The following is a 22584-nucleotide window of genomic DNA, read 5'->3' on the forward strand; positions in this document are numbered from 1 at the left end:
ATATATATATATATATATATATATATATATATATATATATATATATATATATATATATATATGTCGTGCCGAATAGGCAGAACTTGCGATCTTGGCTTAAATAGCAACGCACATCTTGCCATATAGGACAAGTGAAAATTTGTGTATGCAATAATTTCGCCAAAATCATTCTGAACCTTACGAAAAAAATATATTTCATTGTGTTTGTTCAGGATTAAATTATTGTAAATGTATCTAAAATATATTTAGTTGGATTAGGCTAAAATAAATTATGCTTGTTATAATAAGGTTAGGTAAGTTTTCTAAGATTCTTTTGGTGCAAAATTAAAATTTTTAACATTAACATTAATGAAAAAAATATATCTTTAAACGTATAAAACAAAATTTCAGAAAGGACTTAATTTTAAATGAGTTCTTGCTAATTGACCAGTTTTACATATTCGGCACGACATATATATATATATATATATATATATATATATATATATATATATATATATATATATATATATATATATATATATATATATATATATTAACTCCTTTCCAAAATGTCGTACCAAATATAGTAAAATAAATATGTTAATTGCCAGATAACTGGTTTAAATTCGGCATTAAGTCGTACCAAATAAGTAAAATTTGTTAATTGCCAGAAACTGGTTTAAAATTAAGTCCTTTCTAAAAAAAATTCATGTATATTTGTTTTTCATATATGTTAATGCGAAAATTATTAATTTTGTACCAAACGAACCATAGAAAACTTACCTAACCTTATTATAACAAGCGCAATTTAATTTAGCCTAATCCACTAAATATATTTTAAAATAATTTAATAATAAACAGACACAATGAAATATATTTCTTCGTTACGTTCAGAATGATTTTAGCGAAATTATTGCGTACACATATTTTTGGTTGCCCTATTCGGCAACCGAAAATATGTGTATTTTGGCTTTAATAGCAATGCTATTAAAGCCAAAATAGCAAGTTTTACCTATTCGGCATGACTTATATACAATATTCGTGTGTGTGTGTGTGTGTGCACGCGCGCGCGCGCGCGTTGGAAAGGGATGCGTGCGTGTGCGCGCGCCTGCGTGTCTACTTCTGTGTCTCTCTCTGTATATATTAAAAACAAATTTCATGCGCTGGGCATCACACTGATTGTTTCTTATCAAAACAAAAATGTTTAACTGTGTTTGTGGTGTTGTGGACGTTCAATATAGCGGGTTTGTCTTTAAATAAAATTTTAGATTTTTCATCAACAATTTTGAACGGTAGCGCCTTTTATTGCGTATTTCCATTGCAAAATTCTTGCATTCTTGCACTGCAATATATTATTTAATTGCTGCAATGTTTTCAATAATCTTCTTTATTGTAGTAGCTTTGAGACGTATTAGGTGACTCTTGGTGACGGAGCCAACGACAGACTGTGTCGGAGATGCTGTGACGAAAGACGTGATGTTATGGAGATAGAGAGGCTGTGATGGTGAAGTTGCTGTGATGGAGAGGAGAGGCTGTGACGGAGATGCTGTGATGGAGAGGAGGAGGGAGGTCTGTGACGGAGAGAACAGGCTATGATGAGAAGACAGGTTATGACGGAAAGGAGAGGCAGTGACAGATAAGCTGTGGAGAGGAGGCTGTGACGGAGATGCCGTGGGTAGAAGAGGCTGCGACTGAGATGCGGTGGGCAGAAGAGGCTGTGACAGAGATGCCGTGGGGAGAAGAGGCTGTGGCGGAGATGCCGAGGTGAGAAGAGGCTATGACAGAGATGCCGTGGGGTTAGAAGAGGCTGTGACAGAGATGCAGTGGGGAGAAGAGGCTGTGACAGAGATGCCGTGATGAGAAGAGGCTGTGACAGAGATACCGTGGAGAGAAGAGGCTGTGGCGGAGTTGCCATGGGGAGAAGAGGCTGTGACGGAGATGGTGTGGATAGGAGGAAAGGATGTGACGTTGATGGTGTGCATAGGAGAAGAGACTGTGACAGAGAGAACAAGTTGTGACGGAAAGGAGTGAGTGACGGAGGGAACGGGGAGTGACGGAGGGAACGGGCAGAGACGGAGGGAACGGGCAGAGACGGAGGGAACGGGGAGTGACGGAGGAACGAGGAGTGACGGAGGTAACGGGCAGTGACGGAGAGAACGGCAATGACGGAGGGAACGGGCAGTGACGGTGGGAACGGGCAGTGACGGGCAGTGACGGGGGAACGGGCAGTGACGGGGGAACGGGCAGTGACTGGGGAACGGGCAGTGACGGGGGAAACGGGCAGTGACCGGGGAACGGGCAGTGACGGGGGGAACGGGCAGTGACGGGAGGAACGGGCAGTGACGGGGAAACGGGCAGTGACGGGGGGGCAGTGACGGGCAGTGACGGGGGGAACGGGGTGACGGGGGAACGGGCAGTGACGGGGGGAACGAGCAGTGACGGGGAAAACGGGCAGTGACGGGGGAACGGGCAGTGACGGGGGAACGGGCAGTGAACGGGCAGTGACGGGGGGAACGGGGAAAACGGGCAGTGACAGGGGGAACGGGCAGTGACGAGGGGAACGGGCAGTGACGGTGGAACGGGCAGTCACGGGGAGAACGAGCAGTGACGGGGGAACGGGCAGTGACCGGGGAACGGGCAGTGACGTGGGGAACGGGCAGTGACGGGAGGAACAGGCAGTGACGGGGGGAACGGGCAGTGACGGGGGAACGATCAGTGACGGTGGGAACGGGCAGTTACGGGTGGAACGGGCAGTGACGGGGGAACGGGCAACGGGGGAACAGTGACGGGGGGAACGGGCAGTGACGGGGGGAAGTGAAGGGGGGAACGGGCAGTGACGGGGGAAACGGGGGCAGTGACGGGGGGAACGGGCAGTGACGGGGGAACGGGCAGTGACGGGGGGAACGGGCAGTGACGGGGGGAACGGGCAGTGACGGTGACGGGGGAACGGGCAACGGGCAGTGACGGGGGGGGCAACGGGCAGTGACGGGGGAAACGGGCAGTGAAGGGGGGAACGGGCAGTGACGGGGGGGAACGGGCAGTGACGGGAGGAACGGGCAGTGACGGGGGGAACGGGCAGTGACGGGGGGGGCAACGGGGGGAACGGGCAGTGACGGGGGGAACGGGCTGTGACGGGAGGACCGGGCAGTGACGGGGGGAACGGGCAGTGACGGAAACGGGCAGTGAGGGGTGGAACGGGCAGTGACGGGGGGAACGGGCAGTGACGGATGACGGGCAGGGAACGGGCAGTGACGGGGGGAACGGGCAGTGACGGGGGAACGGGCAGTGACGGGGGAAACGGAACGGGCAGTGATCGGGGGAACGGGCAGTGACGGGGGGAACGGGCAGTGACGGGGGCAGTGACGGGGGAACGGGCAGTGACGGGGGGGGCAGTGACGGGCAGTGACGGGGGGGGGGGAAGTGAAGGGGGGAACGGGCAGTGACGGGGGAAACGGAAACGGGCAGTGACGGGGGGGGCAGTGACGGGGGGAACGGGCAGTGACGGGGGGAACGGGCAGTGACGGGGGGAACGGGCAGTGACGGGGGGAACGGGCAGTGACGGGGGGCAGTGAACGGGCAACGGGCGGGCAGTGACGGGGGGAACGGGCAGTGACGGGGGGAACGGGCAGTGACGGGGGGAACGGGCAGTGACGGGGGGAACGGGCAGTGACGGGGGGAACGGGCAGTGACGGGGGGAACGGGCAGTGACGGGGGGAACGGGGGGAACGGGCAGTGACGGGGGGAACGGGCAGTGACGGGGGGAACGGGCAGTGACGGGGGGAACGGGCAGTGACGGGGGGAACGGGCAGTGACGGGGGGAACGGGCAGTGACGGGGGGCAGTGAACGGGCAGTGACGGTGGGAACGGGCAGTGACGGGGGGAACGGGCAGTGACGGGGGAAACGGAAACGGGCAGTGACGGGGAGAACGGGCAGTGACGAGGGGAACGGGCAGTGACGGGGGGAACGGGCAGTGACGGGGGGAACGGGCAGTGACGGGGGAACGGGGGCAGTGACGGGGGGCAACGGGCACTGACGGGGGGAACGGGCAGTGACGGGGGGAACGGGCAGTGACGGGGGGAACGGGCAGTGACGGGGGGAACGGGCAGTGACGGGGGGAACGGGCAGTGACGGGGGGAACGGGCTGTGACGGGGGGAACGGGCAGTGACGGGAGGAACGGGCAGTGACGGGGGGAACGGGCACGGAACGGGCAGTGACGGGGGGAACGGGCAGTGACGGGGGGAACGGGCAGTGACGGGGGGAACGGGCAGTGACGGGGGGAACGGGCAGTGACGGGGGAACGGGCAGTGACGGGCAGTGACGGGGGAACGGGCAGTGACGGGAGGAACGGGCAGTGACGGAGGGAACGGGCAGTGACGGGCAGTGACGGGGGAAACGGAACGGGCAGTGACGGGGGGGCAACGGGCAGTGACGGGGGGAACGGGCAGTGACGGGGGGAACGGGCAGTGACGGGGGGAACGGGCAGTGACGGGGGGAACAGTGACGGGGGGCAGTGACGGGGGGAACGGGCAGTGACGGAAACGGGTAGTGACGGGGGGAGTGACGGGGGGAACGGGCAGTGTGACGGGGGGAACGGGCAGTGACGGGGGGAACGGGCAGAATCTTAGAGAACATGAAGAATGACAAGAGAGATTCTGCCATCAATTTATGTCGGAAACTTAAAGAGAAAAACTGAAAATTTGTGAAAAATTTGGTGCATATAATAACTTAAATATTTCAGCAGATAATGAACAAGTGAGCTGAGAGATGATAAATGACGCATTAAATATGATAATGTCAGTGATGAGGGAAGAAGTTAATGAAGAGGATTAATGCTTAACAATAATATCATAAAGGGTAATGAAATAGGAAATGGAGAACCGGTTATTGGTTGTTAATAATCTTGAGGATCACAGAGTCAATAATTCTCGGATAATACTGCCACCGTGTTCTTGTAAATAATTCAGGGAAATGAACATCCACGCCCACCGCTGATTAGTATTATTTCATAACTTTACATATACAAGTAACAGTCCCATATCTTTATGGATTGTTGTAAAATTACGACAGTCACATACAAATAACTCTGTCAGCAATACTTAATTATTTATTTTTTTTTCATTACAATTAAGTTTAAATATGATACAGTTACATCATAGTGCTAGAAACATCCAAAGTTTTATTTACATACAAATTTCTTCGCCTTGCAGCTTCAGTAACACTGTAAACTAATTACCAATTTTTAAACTACCCTGTTTAACCCTCTAGGGTTTAACCTACCATGTTTAACCCTCTAGGGTTTAACCAAGTCCTGACATCTCAATCCCAGACAATAGAGCACAGAGAACCTTCACTGCACATAAAGTTCAGTCATGCACTTTAATTACTGGAGCGCAGGCGAGGAAATACATCGTAATCTACACCTGGAAAATCCAAGAAATCCAGAAATAACTCCCTACGAAAGCAAAATACTAGTCAGATGGTGCAACATACCCCAATGAAAAGAAGGGGCGTCATAATAAGTGTCCGGGGCCCAAGACTGTTCAACAGCCTCCAACCATACAAAAGGAAAATAACTAACAGACCACTGGTTGCCTTCTAAACGGAACTGGACAGATACCTAGAGTCAGTTCCCAATCAGCCGTGTTTCGTAAGTTGGGTTATGTGCGGCCAACAGTTACAGCCTGGTTGATTAGGCCTTGATGCACCGGGAGGCCTTGTCAAGGACTGGGCAGGGGGGCCGTTGACCCCCAGAACACCCTCCAGGTCGACTTCAGAAAGGTAAACCCAAACCAAGGCGAGAACTGACGATGGCTTGAGCTGCACTAAGAGAAAACAGTCAGTTACACCCTCTACATCCAAATCTACACAAAAATTTATAAATAACACCAAAACAACTAATTACTATTGCCCTAACCATTAAGAAAAAATCACAGAACCATTTTTAATGCCTTCAATATATATAAATATAAGCAAAACCTGTAAAAATAAAATATATTTACGTCTCCAAAATTTTAAATATATCTGTAATCATGCTTTTTAACCATAAATTTTATTCACAAACACGCCTTTCATATCAGAGAATCCTGTTAGTATATAATCAAATATTCAAAACAAATGCAACTCTCAAAAATCAACGAAGAAAACTATGTTACTCCTCCCTCTAAAAAAAGGTTAAATATCCCTCATTAAAACTAAATAAATCACATAATTATATTCTACCGTCACCAAAATACTCATGCAATTTTCTCTTGTCTTTAGCCTAACCTTAAATAATGTAATATTACGACATCTACCTATAATATTCAAAAATTTTAAAATCTAAACAAAAATGAGAACAACACTAAACTGGTAGCCTAGATTATATATCAGATCCTATTAATAAATCAATTCAACTGTTGACATCCTACATAGATTTTAATATAATAAATCGTATAGTCCAGAAAGGAGGGCAGTCTGTGACAGAGGAGAGAGCCTTTGACGTAGAGGAGAGCCTGATGTGGATAGGACACCCTGTGGGGGAGAGAACAGGATGTAACAGAGAGGAGAGGCTACGATGGTAAGGTACCGGAGAAGACAGGTTGGAACGGAGAGGAAAGGCTGTGACAGAGAAGACAGGCTGCGAGGGAAAGAACAGACTAAGAAGGAAACAACAAGCTGTAACTGATAGGACAGACTGTGACGGAAAGGAGAAGAGCCTGTGACGGAGAGGACAGGCTGTGACGGCGAGGAAGTAATCGTGTTATGGACAGGAGAGGCTCTGAAGACTGACTTAGATTATGCTACTGATTCGGGTAGTTTACTGTGCACCCTATATTCATGTTAAGGACGGTAGCATTTGAGCATATAGAAATAAATACCTAGGAAATACGTGCTGAACTGATAACAGGAGAACACTTTGGAGAACATTGTACCTGCCATATATTTTTAATGTTATATTTTTTAGGATATCCGTTAGAAATCTTGTATCATATTTTAAATAAGATACCTTGATATATCACCTGAAGTATTATACCATCTTTATCTGTATTATTCTAGTGAATAATCAAGAAGATAGTGTCGAAAAAAGTGACCATAAGATGTTAGGGAGAGAAGATGAATAGAGATGATGTTGCGGGGGAGACGATGTGGCAGTGAAGAGGTAATGTGACAGACAAAAGAGGTAGTGACGGTAGTTACGTCAAATGAGGAGACCCAATAACATAGAGGAGAAACTGTGACATTGAGAGGCTGATACGGAGAGGACAGGATGTGGTCGAGAGGACAGACTGTGGTCGAGAGGACAGACTGTGGTCGAGAGGACAGACTGTGGTCGAGAGGACAGACTGTGGTCGAGAGGACAAACTGTGGTCGAGAGGACAGACTGTGGTCGAGAGGACAGACTGTGGTCGAGAGGACAAACTGTGGTCGAGAGGACAGACTGTGACCGAGAGAACAAACTGTGACCGAGAGAACAAACTGTGACCGAGAGAACAAATTGTGACCGAGAGAACAAACTGTGACCGAGAGGACAGACTGCGACCGAGAGGACAGACTGTGGCGGAGAGGACAGACTGTGGCGGAGAGGACAGGTTGTAACGGTAAGGACAGGCTGTGACAGTGAGGACAGGCTGTGACAGTGAGGACAGGCTGTGATAGTGAGGACAGGCTGTGACAGTGAGGACAGGCTGTGACAGTGAGGACAGGGACAGGCTGTGACAGTGAGGACAGGCTGTGACAGTGAGGACAGGCTGTGACAGTGAGGACAGGCTGTGACAGTGAGGACAGGCTGTGACAGTGAGGACAGGCTGTGACAGTGAGGACAGGCTGTGACAGTGAGGACAGGCTGTGACAGTGAGGACAAGTTCTGACGGCCAGTATTGAAGTAACTGTAATTATAATTAAAGCTGAATGTAAGTAATTAAAAAAAATAGTAATTTTAGTTTAATTTTAAATTAAAAGTAATTTTATGTGTAATTAGCCATTGTCAAGCTTATATCAGCTTGAAAACTCTTAAAACTGGGGCACTATGATGGACTAATAATGTATTGAAAGTAAATATTTGTCAAGTGGTACATAACTATCATTCTGATGTGTTTTTTCTTGTTCGGATCATGTCCAGCACTTGTACTGCCAAGAGTTGTTTTTTGCTTGTGTGACTAAATTCCTCCCTTAATCATAATCGAAAACTGATAATTGAATGCAGTGTTTGGTCAGAAAAACTTTAGTTTTTTATAATTTAATGAGTAACATTTTGAAAACAGGAGGTTATTGAGGAGATTTATAATTTAGTTGACTCTTACATTATTTGCGTCTTATTTTAAGCAGTTCCATGAGAGCAAATGGCAAGGAAGGAAAGTAATAGGCAAAAGAGGATAATGGAAATGGAGTTGCTACATCGCTAGTGTTTTTATCTCCTCTGCTTGTTTTTTAATTAATTTTTTCACCAATGTTATATGAGTGATATTGCTTAACATCATTAATTATGTAATGGTGAATGAGAAAAATTAGTAATGCAGCATTACGTTGTGCCAGTGTAATATATTTATAAAGACGTCGCTTAGTTCATACAACCAGGCTGTGCTTGTGACGAATTTTTGCTTCTCATTTTATATCGTAGCGTCTTAGTTTACTTGCAGGTTGTAGCTTGGAGCAACGGTGTATTGAAAACAAATCGAATGGAATCTTCACTGGAAGTATTGTTATTGAATTTCATATAATTAAATGTTTTCACAATCATTTTAGATCCGTTTTTTACTTCAGTACTTCAGCAAGTTTTATGGGGACAATGTCAGTTTATTTATCAACAATCTAATACCAATTAAAGTGTTAGGATCATTTATCGTTTCACTGACATTAAAAATACGAAGCTTCTTCCGTGGTAGTTTTAGCAAGCTAAATCTCATAACCAGATAGGGATCTAATATGCGCTTTCTACGTCATTCCTGCGTATTCTTAATTTGGCACAATAGGGGGTGTTGTAGCCAGCAATAGCTCTGAAAGCATTTAGCCTATCTCTGTATTTATTTGGTTGAGGAATGGTACGTTTACTGAAGGCTACATTAACAAGATATACGTAAGATATGCCGTAGCTAATTAGGTTACCCTAAAACAAATGGATGGAGCATATCGTGTTGCTTGTTATTAAACAATTTATGCTTTTAATTCTCATAAAAGATCTATGTTGCTTTTTCACATACAGTTTTCAGCAAGTTTGTCGTTTATTATTACTGATACTCCTACGTCCATCACTCCGATGGGCTCAGCTCTGATTTTCTCAGTTTCTGATATGCAATATGTGTTTATGTTATATAGTAATGATTATCCATCTCATAGTACAAACAACAGGTTAACTTGTCCTCTCTACATTAAAAATAAAATATAACACACAACAACGGGAAAAATATAAATATAAGATATAGGCCACTCAGCGCCATAGAAACAGTTATGTGAGAGTTGTCACTATGTGACTGACGTTACAAAAGTGCATAATTGCTAGTGATTAAGAGAATGGGCGGTAATCTGAGAACATATGAATGAGACTAACACTTAGAATGGAGGCCAGGGTGAGATAGAGGTGAGAGAGAAGGTATTAATTAAGGAATGGTGGGGGGGAGGGGGGATAAGTGCATCATGAGAGGGTGGCCAAATGGGAAGGGCTAGAGTAGAGTCTTTGTAAGGAAAGGGAAGTGGAAGAGGAAGGTGAGCTGGAGATGACGCAAAGGTAAAAGGAAGGAGGGGGCGAGTTGCCAATGGAAATGGAGAAATGGAATCGTTAGGGAGGAGGTGATCTAGAGGGAGTATATAGTTTCTGTCCTAACAATAAATATCTGCTGTTCCCTGGATCCCCAAGGGTTTAGCGCTTCTGTAAATATTAATAATTAATAAATAAAATAATAATAATAGAGAAGAACGGGGATAGCATAGTGAGGTGTGGTTGTGGGGAGGTGGCTTGGGGAGGTGGCGTGGAGAGTGGGCTAGTAGAGGTAGGAGAGAGGACTGACGACCCAAAACAGCACTGAACTCAGTAAGTACATCTTTGGCGCAAGTTATTGTGTCGTTACCGGCAGCAATTGGAATAATTAGTACGACTTTCGGTGCAGAGCTCAAGTGTGTATTCAATAAGCCGAGTATAAATGGAGAAAGCTCTAGCGCCTCGCCGTGCCTTCACAACCTTACTCGAATTGGACAGTTGGTCTCTGACCTTTTAAACTCTAGATTATCTACTTCTGAATTCATGTAAGAAGTCTGATTCTATTACGTCATCATGCAGCTCATTCTGCTGGTTCACAACCCATAACCAGTTTTGGAGGTCACAACCCCTCTGGTTGTCAAAATAATTTCTCGCATCCCTCATCAAGAAAAACAGTAACTAAGGACATTATATATGTTTTATGTACTGAGAAAATACTAGTGTTAGTATTAATAATACAGTCTATAGGAAACTCGTCTTTGCTGGATTCGGTTTAAACTTTTTTCTTTTGTTACCTCTCTGCTTAAGGAAAATGTTATAAAAATAGTTTTAATAGGTATTAATTACATTTAGCTTCGTCTGAGTTTGATAAATAATTTTTCTCGGCAAATTTTATCCTTTTTAATAGTTGTCTACTTACATTAGTTCATAAACAATACAAAAATCGTTTTTTGGATTGTAAGCCGCCACCTCGTACACACATGATTACAGTAGATAGAGATGGCTGTAAAATCAAGTTTACTTTTTATGGCATTTTAAGCTATTATATCACAATATATCTGTTAATCCTTTAACTATTCACAGCATTTTAGATATTTCCTGATGCAGTTATGCCATCTTTGTGCTCAAATAGTATTTAGCAATTCTTGTCGTAAGAGGCGACTAAAAGGCAAGAGGCGTGTAACCATTACTTCTGTATAAATTACTTAATTTAATAAGAAAAACTTTAATTTTTTCGTCTTTGGTAGCCCTGCCTTGATGGGATACAGCCATATAGTCGAATATATATATATATATATATATATATATATATATATATATATATATATATATATATATATATATATATATATATATATATATATATATATATATATATTTATATATATATATATATATATATATGGATGGTGAACACAAGAACACCTCGGTTAATAGTGTGAGCATGGTGATTAGTGTGCCAAATGGCGAGGTTTTTTTCTAAATGGAACAACAATTGTATAACAATTAGCAAAAGTTAGTCAGTGATGTGCATCTTGAGCGAACAAACAGGGCCATCCCTTCCCCCCATCCCTGATCAACTCCCCTCATCCCAGAATAGGACCACTGACTTCCTGACCAAGGGGGATGCCGTTTAGAGCCCCACCAATTACAAGTTCCGCCGCTCGCTACTCCCCCAGCCTCATCCCCCATGCATCCCCGCTGTCCTTCACCCGTCACCCAACAGCTGGCACCCTCCCACCCCCACGATATCAGCAATGTCACAAGTAGTCGCGGGTTCCCAGGAATCTTCACGACAGAGCCAAAGCTGTCGTCCACGAGGCATCTGCCGGGTGTGCCACAGGGAATGTGTACTCAATCCCACAACTGGCAACATCTGTGCACACAATGGATGTCTCTCCAGGAGAGCTCCAAATGAGAACAACCAACAGCCTCCCCCAGCAGACAGCGCTGAGAACTACCGTGACTTCACCTCTACAGAGGACCTCAAATCTGCAATCAAATTAACATCCACCAGGACTCTGACACACATCCCCAAAGCAGCTCGCCCTCAAGCTGCTAGCAAATTCACTGACCTTCTGAAGAAAGTCAACGATGCTCCTTCAAACAACAGATCCTGGCACAACTTGCTGCTTTTTGGCAATGCCTGTTTGACTGTCCCACCAAGGAGGGATAAGTCACTAGCAACACATGTTATTAGGGCAATAAATGCTTTCCCAAGGGATGACAACCTCGTTCGTCTCTCCCCTAGGGCGACAAACACCCGCTGGGCAAATGCCAACAACAGGACACCGGACGCCTCAAAAATCAGAGCCCAAATTAGCAAAAAAATAGAAGAGGGTAACACTATTGGAGCTCTGAGGCTTATAACCAGTGAGGATACCATCGCTCCCAAGGACGTAAGCACGGCGCAAGCTCTGAAGGACAAACATCCACCCAGGGCTCCCAGTACCAACATTGACCTCCCTGACATTGCAGCAGGCGAAGAACATCTAACCTTACAGGATGCTGATGTGTATAAAGCTGCTATGTCACTTCCACAGGGCTGAGCAGGAGGTTTCACCGGTTTAAGGCCTCAACACTTAAAACAAATACTCAATCCAGCACTTGGTGAGGTTTGAGAGAGGCTGCTGTCTGAACTCACCAAATTTTCCAACCTGTGCCTGGCTGGGAGCGTCCCGGAGGCCATCAGACCCCTTTTCTTTGGTGCCTCATTGTGTGCCCTCCGGAAAAAGGATGGCGGAATCAGGCCCATTGCAGTGGGTAACACCCTTCGGCGCCTAATCGCCAAGGCTGCAGTAAGAAGGGTGAGTCAAGAGGCTGCTGCAACGCTGAAACCAACTCAGCTCGGTTTCGGCGTTCAACAGGGCTGTGAAGCAGCTGTCCACGCAGCACGAGTATATATCAAAAACATGTCCGATGAAAAAGTCTGCTCTCCAAGCAGTTTATAGAAACTTCCCTTCCCTTTATCCCTTCATAGAATCGTGTTATAGTGTGACTTCCAAGCTATTGTTTGGGGACCATGAAATTGACTCATGTGAGGGCGTGCAACAGGGGGACCCTCTCGCCCCCTTTCTATTTTGTTTGGTCATCAAGGAAGTCACGGAAGCACTCTCCAGCGAGCTCAATATCTGGTTCCTGGACGATGGTACCCTAGCGGGCACAACAGAATCTCTCCTAGAGGACATCAGTAAAATTAAAGACATGGGAGAAAGTCTGGGCCTTTCTTTAAACTCCACCAAATGTGAAATAGTTTTTACCAATCAACAGATGATCCAGAATATTAGTGCCGTTTTACCAGGAGCACGAGCCATTGATCCAGCCAATAGCACTCTCCTTGGTGCTTCTCTTGGGTCCAATGCCATCGATCTGATCCTAGAGAAAAAAGTCTCAGTTCTCCGGACGATGGAAAGGAGGATGAAAGACATTGACACACACACGATGCCTTCTACCTACTCACCAGGTGCCTGTCAATCCCAAAACTTACCTACTTTCTGAGATGCTCCCCAGCCTTCAGCAGTCCAAAACTCAAGGAATATAACTCTCTCCTTAAGACCATGCTAGAGAGTGTATTGAATCTTTCCCTTGAAGATGGACAGTGGTTGCAAGCCTCACTTCCGGTCAGGCTTGGAGGGCTAGGAGTACGCAGATCCTCCCAGATTGCTCTACCAGCTTTCCTATCCTCTTCCATAGCATCAAACGAGTTGATAAGACAAACTCTACCTGATACCCTCAACGACTCAGCAGGAATAGAAGACCCTAGCTATGCCAGTGCCATCACTGAATGGGAGACTCTTGCTGCTCTAGCACCAAATCCTAGTGCAGCACTGACTCACAGTCAAGCTGGGATGGCCCGATCGCTGAAAAGGTGCTTACCAACATGCTCTGGGTTACAACATCAGATAGGGAGATTGCCCGTCACCAGGCTGTGAGCGCACCTCACTCCGGGGACTTCCTCCAAACAGTTCCCATATTGGCAATGGGAACGCGACTTGATCCTAAGACCCTCCGTATTGCAGTGGCTCTGCGCTTTGCTGCCCCAATTCACACAGAATATGCGTGTATTTGCAGCGAAGCGCAAGTAGACCAATACGGTCTACATGGTCTTAACTGTTCCAAAACCAAGGACTGGCATGCAAGACACAATGAGGTCAATGACATCATTAAGAGAACCCTTGCTACAGCTGGATGCCCAGCCGAGAGGGAGCCCCGATCACTAGCAGCCAACAATACCCACAACTCAGCAAACCGCCCCGACGGGATCACCATCTATCCTTGGAAGAATGGCAAGCTCTTAGCATGGAACTATACCTGTGTGTCCACACTGGCTGACACCTATATCCATCACAGTGTCGGGCGACAGGGAGGAGCTGCTGACCACAGGGAGGAGTACAAGATCAGCAAGTACAGGGACATTAGCCAACAGTATCAATTTGTCCCAGTGGGATCAGAGACCTTGGGCTCATGGGGAAAAAATAACACACGTTTCCTTAAAGAATTGGGATCCAGACTCATCGACACCACCAGGGACCCAAGGGCAGCCGCTTTCATGTTCCAGCACCTCAGCATCGCCATCCAGAGGGGAAATGCTTGCTACATTCTTGGCTCACGTCCAGCCTCGGAGGAGCTGGAGGAAATTCATAATCTTTGATACATTGTGCCATTGTATTCATGTTTGTTTTTTCTGTAAATGTATTCTGTTTATTAATAAATGTTCACATAGAATATAAAATATATAGGGTATGGTAGAAGAAAATATTCAAACAGCTCCGGGGAGAACCTTGAGTTTTCCCTGAGTTACGTTTATTGTCTTCTCTGAGGATGAGGGTCCCCATTCCAGCTATAGAGGTGGTACATTAGCCCTAGGTCTTTCGTACTCTCGTGCATTGTCAGGAGTCATGCAATTTCTGCAAGACTACCAACAGATTGAAGGGAAAATTCTCTCTGAGGCAAAGCAGAAGCGTATCAGCTGTGGCCTGTGTTGCAGAGTGTAAGAACCGTTAGAGACCCAGCTCATATATCCCGTCCTCTCAGTCCTTTTGGGGTAGGAGGAGGGGCCGATCTCAGACTTTCACTGAGAGCAATTTACAGAATAAGAAAATGCGGTTGACAGTTCAAAACCGCCATCTAGAATAATTTTAGTTAAGTGCTTAATATATTATATGAATTAGAGGTGCTAGTTGTCACTCTGTTGTGTCATGCGTCAGAGAATGTATCAGAGAGTGCCAGCGGAGATTATTCTCCCTTCATTATTTTCCTATACTACCCCATGACTGTGACCAGTATTTCATAACACTAGGACTCCAGAGGTGATAAGTCACTTTGGATGACTTCCTTAAGTTATCCTAGGAAACTCACATTTAGTATGTCGCAGTTACATTAACTTGTGTAACCGTAATCGTATGCAGGGTCTGAATAGTCTTACTAATACTAAGTACCTATTAGAGTATACCATCAAAAAGTACCAGAAAAAATGAGAAATGGCAGGAGCATATTCTCACCTCCACCAACACACATGAGATGCTACGCCTTTGTGGAATTCCTTGTATACGGCGATGCAGACGGTGGGACTTGATCTCAAACTGACGAAACATGTGGAACAGTCTATCATCGTCTACCATCAAAACGAAACCAGACAAATTAAGGACTAACAGGGGCATACTCTCACATACACCCACCTAACTGAATGTTAAAGCTCCCGGCGACATAAACAGACGGGATCTCTGACAGCGAATTTTCGCTTCATCGAATGTAGAACTTGAATTGCCACGAAAAGAGCAACTGGTTACCAAAAACCATCAAGTTGTGATGAGAGAAGCACATGTGGATGAGCAACAATGTGTATAGTAAAAGGTTAACATATAAAAAAAAGATCCTCTGCCTCTGTTCAAACATGGGGTGCTAAGAATTATTTTCAACATTTTTTACTGAAGATTTCTATCAAGAGGTCATATATTTTAAACAAATTTGTATACAGTTAAGGCAGGACACTAACGCTAAATGAAATTCATTGCGACAACTAAAGAAATTTTAAATTTCATTGGAGAGTTCCTATTCATCATGGGCTTTGTTTCTCTTTAGTTGTTTATTGGCCAGGAAGGTTCAGATTACTGAGTCAGCAATGCATCATAATATTCCCAATACCAGAGAGTACAGATTCCTCAAGATCAAGCTTGCCTATAGATACAAGACAAAGCTGATAAGTTGGGAATTCTAAATCTTTTCCCGTGCCAGTGATAATAGTCGTATCCTGATATATTAATGATCTCTAACCTTTGAATATTATCTTCTTCACCTAATAGACTAAATAAAAACTCCCCTTAAGCTGTAATATTGTTGGTGCCCATGTAAAGACAATTTACCACACAGACAAAACAACAATCACCAGCCTTACTTTGGTGAAGTTACTGAAACAAACTACACATAAGTACGATAAAGCACCTAAATTACTGGGAACGGTTGAAGTTGTAGATACATAGGTAAAGCCAGGGAAAACATGAGTGTCATAAAAATTAAAGTGGAAAGGATTGCAATGGATTTTGAAATCCAGTGATGGCATCCATGCTGTGTGATGGCATCCATGCTGTGTGATGGCATCCATGCTGTGTGATGGCATCCATGCTGTGTGATGGCATCTATGCTGTGTGATGACATCCATGCTGTGTGATGGCATCCATGCTGTGTGATGACATCCATGCTGTGTGATGGCATCCATGCTGTGTGATGGCATCCATGCTGTGTGATGGCATCTATGCTGTGTGATGGCATCCATGCTGTGTGATGGCATCCATGCTGTGTGATGGCATCCATGCTGTGTGATGGAAAGACAAGATGGCTGTAAATTTCCTGACGAACGACAGACAGGAGTTAATCCTACGACGAAGATAACGAGATACAACAAGGAAACCGTATTAAATAAATAAGGAACTATTATTCACCTATGGAAGGTAATGACGAAAGTGATATGTTAATTAATCTTATCAAAAGCCGAATGAAATCCATATAGTGATACATACACCTGTTTGGATATCTCTTTGTTCTAGCTTTTGTAAAGCCGTGATTGTGCTGACTAAATTTCAAGACACGTGGCCCTCGAGGTCCCCAGATTAGTGTTTTGCACTAGAAAATTTCCACAAGAATTTTGAAGGAACATGAAATCATCTACAATGAGTTCTGTGAGCACTTCAGGTGCTTCAAGTGTGGAAAGTGATATTACCAAGTATGACAAGTCTAGTCCTATGATATACCAGTGTGCTTTTAGGACTGACTGCAGTGTGAGGTGTAACACAGCATCACCACACTGGGCAATGCATGCAAACGAATTGTCATAAATTTTGCAATAAAAAAATAACTTAGGCAAGTATTGCTTGTTAAATCTGCATGGTGAATCTTTGTTTGTATATAAACAAGAATTCCCTGACTATCATGACAAGTTTCACTGAGACGTCAAATGATATATGTTCTGAAATAATTGTTCAGGATGTTCAGTATGTCTGATGCAATAACAGTTGCTGTTAGGTCATATGAGTTTTCAAAAATGTAAAAATGTTCATTGCTATATTTTAATGCAATATTTTTATGTGTTCATTTATGCTGGAAACCAGTTCCTATTATTTGTTTTATATTATTGTACTGAATAATAGTTAAAATATACACTCGTTCCTTTTATTCAACATTTCGTAATATTATGTTCGGCAATTTTTTTTATTTTTTCGCCGGCTGTTGGCACTTGACAGGAGTTTTAATTACTCATTTTTTTGGATTTTCCAGACAAAAATATTAAAAATTTAAAAAACATTTCAAGAGTAAAAATATTCCTTGGAAGAGAGAGCTCTTTAAACCAGAGAGAGAGCTCTTTAATCCAGAGCTCTTTAAACCAGAGAGAGAGCTCTTTAATCCAGAGAGAGAGCTCTTTAAACCAGAGAGCTCTTTAAACCAGAGAGAGAGAGCTCTTTAAACCAGAGAGAGAGCTCTTTAACAACAGAGTTCTGATTTCTGAGCAGTTTGATTACCACCGGTAAAGTGTGTCAAGGTTTATGAATAAAGAAATAATCACATATTTAAATGAAATACAAAATAATATAGTTATTCTGTAATGTTAGAGCTGGAAATTGGTAAATAGTTGCATTATTATTGCAAGAAAACATTACAATAAATTTTTTCCCCATATTGTATTATTATTACATTTAGTAATGCAAGTCAAACATGTATAAATACAACATACTCATATATACAGGAGGCTGATTCTAACAAGATCAGTTAGTCCGTAATGCGTGCAACATTTGTGAGTATGAAGAACACTCCTTCAGCCACTATAAAGTTCAACCCCAAACCTCTGGATAAATCCTTGTTTCCTCCATGTTTCAATCTAGCAGTAGTTACAGAGGAAGGAATAATTTGCAAGTATTCGAAAAATTATTATTACCATTTACTATGAGTGCATCACACTATTACAACGCAAGTTTCAGAGTAATAGTACTTCCAGGACACATTACAAATTTACCCGAGTTGAAGTCCCGAAGCTCGTTTTGAAACGCACTCATCTCTCAAGTATACTGAGTATCCGTGATTCGAACCCCAGCATGGGTGGAAACGCTGGGCATCTTATTTTACAGCTGCTGCCCGATGTCATCTAGCAGAAACTGTGCCTGGGTTTTCGGAGACTGATGTGGATCGCTTCCTGATGGGGGCGGGATAGCATGTGTTAGACAGGGCTGGTCTTCGAAATGAGCTGAGGAGGGACAGTAGCTCTCACCCTCTAAAACTGATTTGCGTAAAATGTCATACATAATGTTACATAAATGAATAAAGGACAGCTTCTGCCTGGTCTCAGACCTAGCCGCGGGGGCGTTGACCCCGAAACCCTCTCCAGGTAAACTCCAGGTAATATATATACCACCATAGAGTATATGTAGAAATACTGAACAGAGACAGTGACACCTAAACAAACGGCAGGAAACTCGGTTGCATCAGTAGTAGAAGGTCCAACGTTTCCCTATCACGCTCTCTTAACATGTTAACTCTCCCCTGCTTACACACCCAGAGAGCTAGCTGCAGTAATGTCGTCAACAGGCGATAATTCTCACATGGTAAAACAGATGACATTGGTATGACGTATGCTTATGGGTAATACGTAAACCAATCAGAAGCCAGTGCAGGCAGAAAAATAATAAACGCAGCAGCTAACAATACTGCATATGGACACAAAACGATCACATACTGGTGTGTGTGTGTGTGTGTGTGTGTGTGTGTGTGTGTGTGTGTGTGTGTGTGTGTGTGTGTGTGTGTGTGTGTGTGTGTGTGTGTGTGTGTGTAATGTAGTGCCGAATAAGTGAAACTTGCAATTCTGGCTTAAATCCAACGCTCCTCTTGCCGAATAACGAAAAAAAAAATGGATTAGTTGGATTACGCTAAATTAAATTGCGCTTGTTATAAGATTAGGGAAGCTTTCCAAATTTTATTGGTACAAAATTATTAATTTTTCATTAACATAAATGAAAAAAATATATATCTTTAAACGCATAAGAGAAAATTTTAGAAAAGACTTAATTTTGAATGATTTCTTGCTGACTGACCAGTTTTACCAACCTGGGAACCAAACTAACCTCATGACGCCTTAGCCCGCTGGACCATCATGCTACGAACAACAGGGGACTGGTGAGTACACTGGGTCTGCCATGCTAATGTGATGACATTCGTGGCTGTGGATACTACAGGACTAATTTCAGTCTTCTCTGATTTAGAAGACCAGTTTCACGACCAATATACATATTAATGCATCCACAGAACAGACTGGTTCTAGATATTTGCTTCAAGTCACTTTGTTCTGTGGATGCATTAATTTGTATACTGTATAGAAAGTCTTCTCATGAGCATTAAATAACGTAAGAGCACACAAATGAGGTAAGAAGAAACGTTGGTATTATGAAACTAATATGAAAAAATAGATGATTCAAACTAGACATAGGTCCTCGAATAAGAACATATGGAAAAAAACTTTGGGTTAATATGGCCACCACAAATCAGTGGAGTTATCGGCTTTTTCATTCACACGCCTTCTTGGCTGCCTTTGCTAAATTGTGGCAATAGTTATGCCAATTAAACTACAGTGCATATTGCTTTTCTTTTATTTTAGTTAACAATTTCACTTAGCCAGATTATTTATGAATCAAGTTTATACTTCTATTAGCAATACAAAGTCTAATTTTTAATTAACATAGGTAATAAAATATCTAAGGAAACGATGCAGATGATACGTTCAAAAATTAACGCAATAATATTTCTTTCGAAAATTTCTGGATCATATAGGAGTTTGGGAAAGTGATATAACCGAGGAAGCTGCAGATCCTAATGAGAACAATCTTTTGTTATGGCACAACACCCAAAGGAAACCCAATATTGCTGCTACACTAACCTCACTGGAGTACAAAGGAAGCCCAGTGTCTGTCTCCCCCTCCCCACACACACAATCTCTCTCTCTCTCTCTCTCTCTCTCTCTCTCTCTCTCTCTCTCTCTCTCTCTCTCTCTCTCTCTTCATTTACTGTTGGTCGTATTCAACTGTACATACTGTTTATTACTGGACCTACAAGTGTCCACTCCACAGAGTGGGCAGTGATTAGAATAATGCTTCGTATTTGAATGACTAAATTGACGTAACGCTATCAACTGAAGGAAAAGACTATTTCAGTGTTCCACCACTCTGCGGAAAAAAAAATTGAACAGTATTGCTTGCTACAGTGTTTCTTACGAATGGTTGCGTAATTGTTTCACTTTGATCTTCAAAGAATATTAGTAACTGCAAAATTCATTATTATGTATAAGTCCAGAATGAAGTTCATTGTCCATTCTGAGTGCTTCGGCAGCCTGTCCAGGCCTGTTTAGACACTTAGTCACAGATATTGCACGAACTATGTAACTTTGAATGTAAGCACATTTCGATCCCATATGAAAACCAGACTGTCCAAGGTCTGGTCCCTGAAGGGCCATTCTCTTCTTATTTCGCTATGCATGGTTTGAGTTCCGTCGTGGGGCAGTGATCCTCGGAACAATCAGTAAAGAAAAAAAATCAATTATCCTTTTGAAAGGTTAGTATTAACATCATCATGAACCCCATCATCATCACCATCGTTCCCGTCATCATTCCCATCAACATAAATTTTATCATACAATCCCCAAAATCAACACTAGAGTTTACACAAACTATTCAAGCTAGCCTTGGATGTTCGGACATGTAATATTATGCTATAAAAAACTGATTGGCTGACAATTATGGCTTAAAATGTTTATGAAATGTTGTTTCGAAATGCAGATCCAATTATAATGTTTTCTGAATTGGTTAAGCTTTTAACGTTCAGACTCTCTCAAATCTGTTTTGGCAAAACTGATATAAAATCGGCATTTCATTATATGAAATAAAAATGACTGATGAATCGAAGTTACTTAAAAACAAAATCTGTTTCTAAGCGTCATTAAGTCTTCCAAATGGAGTACTTTTGTGCTACTTTTATTTTATTTTATTTTTTTTTAACTTCCTGCAAGGTTCTCGTGTATATATTGAGAACGTTTCACAAATTCAGCTTCAAATTTATAATTGTGTTTTACTGTAATTAATGAAAGATTCATATAATATTTTTCATGTGTAGTTGTTTTCTGATCAAGTTTGAGTAAACTTTTCACAAATTTTTTTTCGGTTGCCATAACTTTAGAAAACCTCTTCTGAAGGATGAAATTGTTATTGGAGAGTTGAGGTGCCGATTTACTAACTTTATTATTAAAATAGCGTAGCTTTATCTCCGTAAAATAACTTAAAAAGTGAACTCCTTCTCAGAGGCTTTACTCACTAGTGGCTGATGCATCTTGCAAGGAGGGAAGTATTCAATAATATTTTCCATTGTGGCTGCATATTAACATAGTTCCTAATAGAGTTAATGAATTTGGAGTAGTTGAATTCCAGGATATAAAATGGAGAATAACAAGTCTATTAAACAAAATCTTGACTTAAGAAATCGTAATGACACGATTGCAAATAAACCATACCCCCGGCCGGGATTGAACCCGCGGTCATAGAGTATCAAAACTCCAGTGGCTAACGCGACGGGCTGGAGTTTTGATACTCTATGACTGCGGGTTCAATCCCGGCCGGGGGTATGGTAAACAAAATCTTTTTTTCAGGCAATAACTGAAGAATGTTTGTTTTTATCAACATCGCACTTTAAACGCTACTATTCTGCGTATATAGTAGCTATTTTATAAGGTAGGTTTATTACTGAGTATTCTCGGACGTGTCTTGGGTAAAGACAACTAATATCTGGCAAGTCTCGTGCCAGCTCAAGCCGTGTGCAGCTAAAGCCGTGTGACAGGTACGCTACACACAACAGTATTGGTTACGCCATGTCCTTGTGCAAGGTGTCGCTCCAGTCTCAACACTACCTTAGTCTTGTTCACATATTCCCTGCCTATATTCATTGTTCTAAGGATAGACTGCCAATTATTGATAAAGCAGGCTGAGATTCAATTCGTCTTCCAGCCAGTGAAATTCTGCATTTACAAAGGCTAGAGGGTATAATGGTGAAGACGGACGTTAACAAGTTAGTGTGTACCAACACTCAAACCTATTACAGCACTAGCTCGTTGAACCGGGTTTCCACAGTTGTTTGTTATTCTTGTGCGCTCATGGTTGCTGCTGTTTCTTCAGGTACATATTCTCTCCTCTTTTGACAGTTTTATTTAGACGTGTCATGTCTTTTTGCAAACATTGGACCTTGAGGGTCCAGGTAGAACTTAGTTAAAGGTTGTATGGGACTTAACTCTACATTTACACAAAGGTTTTAGAAGTATTTAAATTGGACAGTAGATGTCCATCCCTCTTCTCTACAGAGGCTTAAGTATGGACTAATACTTATAACATTTTCTATTACTGTACTCAACTT

Source organism: Cherax quadricarinatus, chromosome 53, assembly GCF_038502225.1.
Source record: "Cherax quadricarinatus isolate ZL_2023a chromosome 53, ASM3850222v1, whole genome shotgun sequence".
Taxonomy (NCBI): Eukaryota; Metazoa; Arthropoda; class Malacostraca; order Decapoda; family Parastacidae; genus Cherax; species Cherax quadricarinatus.